An 8,946-nucleotide genomic window follows, 5' to 3' on the forward strand; every position below is an offset into this window, starting at 1 on the left:
TAAATAATGTGCAAAGCTTCGGTTTGGTGTGCTCATCTTTTGATGACAATCATTTTATACTTCGGTTTGTGGAAATGGAAAATTCCCATATCTTTGTTTTTTCCTTCAGTTTGAAAAGGAAAAAAAATTCAAATTTTTAATTTTTAATTTTTTTTCCAGATTTTTATTAATGTTTAAATTTTTTGAAAATGCCATTTGAAAATGCCATTTTGATGAATATAAACCTTTTTTCTTTTAGTAATGACTGCAAGGTCAATACACATATCTTGGTCACATTTAAGGTCCATTTGGTAATATTGTTCAAAAACGTTGTTTATATTTTTTTAAAATACGTGTAAATAAAAAAAAATAAAAATATGTATAATATTATTTAAACACTAAAAATTGTTATTCAAAATACTCTATCAAACAGTTGCTTAATTATCGTTATTCGTTACAGTAATACAGAGAATCAAAGGAGAACGTGCTTTTGATGGACTTTCTTAGGTCCAATTCATATGGCGGGAAGGGAAATAAGTGGCACATCTGTTGGCTAAAGAAGGCACTAGTAGCTGAGGCTATTCAAGTAAGTTAATCATGATGATAGGCCCACTACTTCTGGTACCTAATGGATATTTGGATTGCTGTACCACTATCCCATTAGCCATTACAATTTGAATGAAAGTTCTCTTTTGACTTCCCCAAAACAAAAAAAAAAAATGTAAAATACTTTATCATTTCATCCAAATTTCAAGATTTCTTGTTCAGATGTACTTAATGTTTTTAACCCCTCAAATGAATATTTTTAACAAGAAAAAACTGTTTGCATCTACAATCAACTTAATACATGATTATTATGACTTTTGAGTAAAATTTATACTGTCTTTATGTTAGAATTTCTTTTCCTCTCCCTTGTGTGTATAGATGGAACCAGAGACGGACCTACAGTAGAACAAGGGGGCCACATATAAGTTGAAAATTTAAATTTTGGCCCTAATAACCCCCGCCCCCAAAAAAAAAATTGGTATACATTCATAATCTGAAAAATTATGATTTGCCCTTAAATATATATATATATTGTTAGGTTCTAAGGAATTAGGAACTAATGTATTATAACTTCATTTTGTAATGTTGGCAAATCATGATCAAAATGTTTTAGTCTTGTTTAGACTTGCTCAAAAGTATGTGTTATTATGTAAAGTTGGAATCAAGTTACTGCAGGATTTATTGTTTAAATCTACCTGGCTCGATCGATTGAGAATTAGACTCAATCGATCGAAAGTCGTGCAAATTGTTTTTTCTGCAGAATTTCCAACTCAGCCTAAGCTTGTTTGACGTGTAGGGTTTTATGTTTTGCCTTAAGTATAAAAGGGAAAACCTTAGACACGTTTTGTGATTGCTCTTTATGCTGTGTATGTGAATTTTCTGTGAAATCTAGAGGTGTTTGCCTTCACATACATTTAGGGTTCCCAATCTCAAGATTAATGTTGAGAGTTTGGTGATCAATTCAGTTGCTGCTTTCAAGAGCTTAAAGATATACAAGCGGGAGTGCTTGTACTTATTGGGAATCCAAGAATGAAGTAGTCCATGGACTCGAAGCTGTCACGTGGTCGTGGTAGTAAGTTTCCTACTCGAGGTAGCAATAGGATGTTAGTGGTCTAAGTCGCTATTGTGTAAACTTCAATTTTTTCATACTGGATTCGGTTTACTTTGAGGATAGCTAGGTTAAATCCTCCCCAGGCTTTTTACCAGTTTGGTTTTCCTAGGTTATCATATCATTGTGTTCTTTATTTTCTGCACTTGTCAATGATATGATATATTTGTATTAACCTAGATTTGATAATTTGACTAAGTAATCACTTGGCTAATTAACTAGGTTAATCTAGTTGTGTTTTAAGGGGTCTAAAAACAAACATATATATATGGCTCTCATCTTCTAAAATATTTAGATATTGACCTACAAGAAAAATAAATAAATAAATAAAATTCATGCCCCTTTAACTTCAAAATAAAAAAATAAATATGGACTAAATAAAAATCATGCACAAAACAATAAAATCCTGGAAGCCTAAATTGCTATTAGCGACGGCCAAAGTTCGTCGCAACAACACAAAAAGCCATCGCAGATTAGTAGTGTCGACGGCAAAAGGCCGTCAACGTCCGTCGGTAAAAGCCTCGTTGATAATACTATATTACCGACAAGGCCATCGCTAACACTCATTTTCGACCGTAAAAAGCCGTCGTAAGCAATTTATTTTTTCCGTCGAAAATACTTCTTCATAAAAGGAAGTTAGACAACCAAATACATTTTGTGATGAACTAAGGCCGTCATTAATGTATTTTTTTGACGACTAAAAGTCATCATAAATACTTGTTTTGTCGTCGAAAATACAACTTTGTACGAGGAAGTTGGACGACCAAATATATTTTGCGACGAACTAAGGCCATCGTTAATGTATTTTTTCGATGACTAAAAGTCGTCATAAATACTTGATTTGCCGTCAAAAATACAATTTCAAACGATGAAGTCAAACGACCAAATACATTTTGCGACGAACTATAGCCATCGTTAATATATTTTCTTCAACAACCAAAAGCCATAGTAAATACTTAGCTTTTCGTCAAAAATACAGAATCCTAGTGACCATTTATGTCTTTTCAATGAACTTTGACCGTTATTAAAAATTAGTTACCACGTCACTAATACAATATTTGCAACAAAATAGCTTTGTCGAAAAAAAAGGGGCCATTTCTAGTAGTTTAATTGCAACAAAACAATTCTATCGAAAAAGAAATACATGAATTACATGAAAGTAAATAAAATAATATATAAATTACAAATATACATCTCATAAAAAATTTTCCATTCAAATAACAAGTACAAATCCATAATTGTTCAAAACTAATAAGTGAATAATGCAATAAAAATGAAAATATTAAAAGGTCTACTAAAAATCATGATGTTCAGTAATACATGAAAGCTATATTATATCCTTCACTAAACTTGAAAGCATATGTATTGGAAGATTAGTCATTATCCGAGCCAATTTCCTCTAGCTAAGAGTCACCTTCCTCCTCAAAGTCATCTTGTGTAATTATTCACACTACGATCTCCTCCCTAACATTGGTCTGCAACATTTTAGATTAAACTGAATAAATATACACAAATTATAACTACACAAATTTTTATATTTACAGTAAATAATAAAGAATTAACTAAAATATATTCATTTAAAAACATTAACACAATCACCACGATAAAATGACAAAACATCAAAAATAAATCCTTACTACCGACACAAACATTGCATCTATCATAAATCCTTACTACTGTCAAGAACCTTGTAGTTCTCCTGTGAATGAAAACTTCCAAGAATACATCCACCACCAATAACCACATTAATAGTACATCCCCATCACAACAAGTCACATAAAATTATATATGAACTAAGAATAGCAATTAATTGAAACCTATAATGAGCAAATTTATCACTAATTTCAACAACCTCAATAAAATAGGAAAAAAAATTTATGTTGGTTATACTGAAAAAAATTATATGTGTAATAGGTGCTTGCATATAATTAAAACTAATCAACAAATTGGTTGAGACCACCAATACACACAAACATTACACTATGGTCTAGTACCAAACTATCAAGAACTTTACCTACAATACAAGATTGTATATTATGAAAGAGATATATCTAAACCAAATCCAAAATTTAGATAAAATAAATCAACCAACAAATCCATTTAGTAATCCACTACATTAACAAAATATATAAATCAAGATATAAGGATTTAAGAAAACTAACCTGGGCTATAGAGGTGAGAGCTTTTTCTTCTTCTTTCTTTTCTTAGTGAGTGAAATAGTGTTAGTATTTAGTGAGTAAAAAGGAAGGCGTGGGATTGAAAAAAGAAAAAAGGTGGGGCGCTTGTTTTTTAGTGACAGGGAGAGGTAGGGTTTTGTCTTCTTCTTTCTTTCTTTTTTTCCTTTTTTTATTTATTTTTTATTTAAGTTAAAATGATATTGCGTGTGTGTTTTTTTAATAACGTGGGGCTGGGTTTATTTTACTGTAATGTGACTTCTCTTTTTGTTTTATTTATTAAAATTATGTATTTTTTTTAATGACAACCACGTCACTTTCTTTTTTTGGTCACTTTGAAATATCATTTTTTTAATTATTATTATTATTATTAATAAAAGATAGAAACATTATGAAATCTTACTTCTCGCAATTATTTTTTAGCAAGTGTTCTTTTAAAAAATGTCAGGGAAATATAACGACAATATTGTTTAGGTGGATTTATTTTACGGAAATATAACCTCAATATTTAAAAAATAAATAAAAATAAACTTTGTGAATTTTATTTGGTAAAACCACTCCATTTGAAGGAAAAACCATTTTCCACTTGACATCTCATTAACTAAATTTTGTTAAATTAATATTCAGAATGTTGTGTACAAACCTGCACGCAAATTTCCAAAATCATCTTATTTCATAATTAAAATATATTGATTTCAAATTTTAATTAAAGATTATTTTAAAATATTTAGTATGACATTTTTTTTTTAAATTTTTCAAAGGGTTGTGGAGAGAATTGTCATTGCAAGTATTTGGTACTTGATAAAATTTGTATTATTATTCTAAAATTTTCAATATTGTATGTACTATTCATTGTTAAACTTTGGTAAAGAAAATTTTATAGAAAAGCATGAACATTGAGAAAACCCAAAAATACAAACCAATACCCAAAATCCACTCAAAACCTCCCTATTCAACCTAATTTGATCCTATCGAGCGGTCATAGACCCAATTTTGATGGTTGATCATGTTTGACCAAGTTTTACAAATTTTGACTACTCATTTCTCACAATCTAACTATCTAATTGTTGTCATACTTCGCCAACACCAATATCTCACCACATTCTTCCAATCCAATAGTCGGATTTTGGATTTAAGTGTAGAGCATTATGGACATGTGTTGTTGTACCAAGACACCCAATGGATTTGCATATGACCTTTGACTTTGCGATTTTTAAACTTGAAACTGATAAAGGCATAAAAACCCAAAAAACCTTAAAACACTAACCAATACCCAAAACCTACTTAAAACCTCATGATCTACCTAATTTGATCAAATCTAGAGGTACTGGAACCAACTTTGAAGTTTGACCAAAGATTGACCAAGTTTAATAGACTTTGACGAAGTTTCGCAGGATTTGACTTCCTTGTTCTCACAATTTGATCATCTAATTGTCATTGTAATTTACAAACACAAATATTTCACCACATTCTACCAATCCAACAGTCAAATTTTGGATCTCCATCTGGTTGCATGATGGACGTGTTGTTGTACCCACCCACTAGGAAACTTTGATTAACCCTGTTGACATAATCTGACCATCCAAAATGGCTAAAATACACCATCAAAGCTAGGAAATAACCAAAATACCCATAAACTTCTAAAGTGACGAAAGTTCCCCTAAAATCTTCAAAATAATAAAAATACCTTTTACTTGGAGGGTCTTGAAAGATTTTTTTTTTTTTTTTTGCAATTTTTAAAATTAAGAAAAAATTATACATTTTTAAGACAAAATTTAGGAAAATTTACCATTCAAAGAAAATAATAAATTTTTATGGCCATATATATGTTGGAAATCACCTTTATTGTGACAGATTTACCTTACCGACACTAATACCTTCTTTTCTTAAGAAAACTTTAACTATTACGATGACCAAAATGTCCATCACAAATAACAATGCAATATATAGTGATGGAAAACAATCGTCAAACACATAAAAATAAGGACATGAATTCCCCCTCCCCTTTAAAAAAATTAACCATTGTCAATAGCTTAGGTCCATCGCAAATATTATTTATTGGGAGGGATCCAATCCTATCACTAATACATTCTTTCTTTTAAAGCAAATTAACTATTTACGATAGTCGATATGTTTGGCGCAAATACAAATTCAGTTAGAAAAATAAAAAAAATTAATTGCAATGGATAAATGTTGCCACAAATATTGTGAAAAGTAAGGGGGAATTTTCCCTCTAAAATATTTCACCATTTTCGATGGCTTCATGGCTATCATTAATACCCTCTTTTATATTTACGATGGAAGAATGTTTGTTGCAAATAATAACACCATAAAAAATATATATTTTGTATTTTCGACGTACAAAAGTCGTCACAAGTGTTAATAGTTCCGACGATTTTTCTTCGGTCATCACAAATAATACCCTCTTTTTATATTTATGATGGAAGAATGTTTTTCGCAAATAATAACACCATAAAAAATATATATTTTGTATTTTCGACACATAAAAGCCGTCACAGGTGTTACTAGTTTCGACGGTTTTTATTCAGTCATCGTAAATAATACTTTATTAGCGATGAACATTTTTATGCCATCGTAAAAAGTAAGGCGGGAAAACTTCCCTCCAAAACAAGTCATATTTTTGACAAAAATAACAGGCATTCTCGACAAACTCATTTTGCCGTCACAAATATTTTAATATTTGACGAGTAATTATCGACGAAAAAGACTTGCCGTCGAAAAAGCTATTTTTTCCGACGGCTTTTTGTAGTCATCAAAAAAGTTTTGTCACAAATAACAATCTTTTTTGTAGTGGTGGTCGTGGTAGTAAGTTTCCTACTCAAGGTAGCTGTTAGGTTCTAAAATCTTAGGATTTTATGTATTTAGAACTCTAATTTGTATTATTGGCAAACCATGATCAAAACAATGTTTTAGAAGTGTTTTAGTCTAGCTCAAAGTTGTGATTTTATGTAAAGTTGGAATCGATTTAAAGCAGGAAAGCATTGTGCCTTTCGGCCTGGCTCGATCGATCGAAAGACAGGCTCGATCGATCGAAGCTCGGGCAGAATGATTTTCTGCAGATTCGTCCAACTCAACCCTAGTTGTTTTAAAACGTTTTTAGGGTTTCTTATTTGTCCCAAGTATAAAAGTCAAACCCTAGCCACGTTTTAGTGTTGCTCATAATTGCGGTTTGTGTAAATCTCTTGTGAGATCTAGAGGAGCTTTCCTTTACACAAACTTAGGGTTTTCAAGGAGAAGATTTATCTACACCTTGATGATCAATTCAGTTGCTACCATTGAAGCTTAAAGAAAACACAAGCCGGTGTGCTTGTATCTGGTGGTGAATCCAAGAAAGAAGGAGTCCGTGGATTCAGAGCTTGCACGTGGTCGTGTCAGTAAGTTCTACTGGTTGGTAGCAATAAGAAGTTGAGCGTGGGGGCTTGTAAGTCTTATTGTATGAACTTCGATTTTTTCAAGATAGTGGATTCAAGTTTACCTTGAGGATAGTTAGGTCAAATCCTCCCCAGGTTTTTACCAGTTTGGTTTCCTGGGTGATCATATCTTGTGTTATTTATTTTCCGCTACTTTGCATGATTTGATCTTTGATATTGTGATAACCTAGACTTGTTTAATTGGACTAAGTAACAACTTGGCTAATTACCTAGGTTAAATCAATTGTTTAAGGGGTCTAAAAACTATCAGTAGCAATAGGATGTTAGTGGTCTAAGTCACTATTGTGTAAACTTCAATTTTTTCATACTAGATTCGGTTTACCTTGAGGATAGCTAGGTTAAATCCTCCCCAAGTTTTTTACCAGTTTGGTTTTCCTAGGTTATCATATCATTGTGTTCTTTATTTTCTACACTTGTCAATGATATGATATATTTGTGTTAACCTAGATTTGATAATTTGACTAAGTAATCACTTGGCTAATTAACTAGGTTAATCTAGTTGTGTTTTAAGGGGTCTAAAAACAAACATATATATATGGCTCTCCTCCTCTAAAATATTTAGATGTTGACCTACAAGAAAAATAAATAAATAAATAAAATTCATGCCCCTTTAACTTCAAAATAAAAAAATAAATATGGACTAAACAAAAATCATGCACAAAACAATAAAATCTTGGAAACCTAAATTACAAGTCCCAAATTTCTACCTCATTCTTCCTCCACTCAACCTCAATGCCTCCAATTCTCAAAAAAAAAAAAAAAAACCTCAACGCCTCCATCATTGCCATCTGCTGTTGCTACTATGTTGTTCCTCAAATTAGATTCAATTTATAGTTGTTGGCTTGCTGCTGCTATTCCTTAGATCCTCGATCTACATCTGCTGTTGTTCACACTCACACACGAGTTGAATCGGCTAAGGTATGGTGAATTTGAAAAATTTCTCTCATCTCTCAAGTTCATATTTGTGTTTTTTTTCTCTACTCTATTGCTCTACCTCTGTCCTCTGCGTTTTTTAGGGACTGGTGTGAGTTGTGACCGTAGTTTGTGTTGTGTTTGACTGTTTGTGACTTTTTTTTGTTTTAGTTTTATAGTTTTATTACTTTATCTATAAAGGCATAACTTTATTACTTTATGTGAGTACCGTGTCTAAGCTTGTGAGACTGAAGTCTTTGGTATTGAGTCAATAAAACTTTGTCTTTGTCACTTTGTGTGGTGTGGCCAATATATTATATATATGAACTTGTGTTTGTCTGCTTGTGATTTAATTTAATTCTTTATGTGGCTGTGATTAAAGTCTTTGTGTGGCCAATAGTTAATAATCAGATATCATTAAATAACTATTTAAGAAACACTTATTTTGTATGTTAAACTTTGTTGATGTTTTTATAATATGAAATGTTTAAGAAATACTTATTTTGTATGGAGTATTTTATTGAATATGAAATAGATGTTAGTTTTTACTTTCATAATTTTTTTTTGGTTTTAAGCTTTGGACCCCCTAGGTTTGAATCCTAATTCTGTCCCTAGATGGAGCCACTCTTGGACCCTATGGTGTGTGGAAGCTACCCCTATGTAAGAGGGAGGGAGTATACTCCCAAAGTATCAATAACAATCCCTTGAACAATGGGCGGCATACCCATCAGAAAATTCAATATTTTTCTTTTTTCCTTTTTTTTTGGTTTTTTTT

The sequence above is a fragment of the Quercus lobata genome, chromosome 11 (genome assembly GCF_001633185.2).
Source record: "Quercus lobata isolate SW786 chromosome 11, ValleyOak3.0 Primary Assembly, whole genome shotgun sequence".
NCBI lineage: Eukaryota > Viridiplantae > Streptophyta > Magnoliopsida > Fagales > Fagaceae > Quercus > Quercus lobata.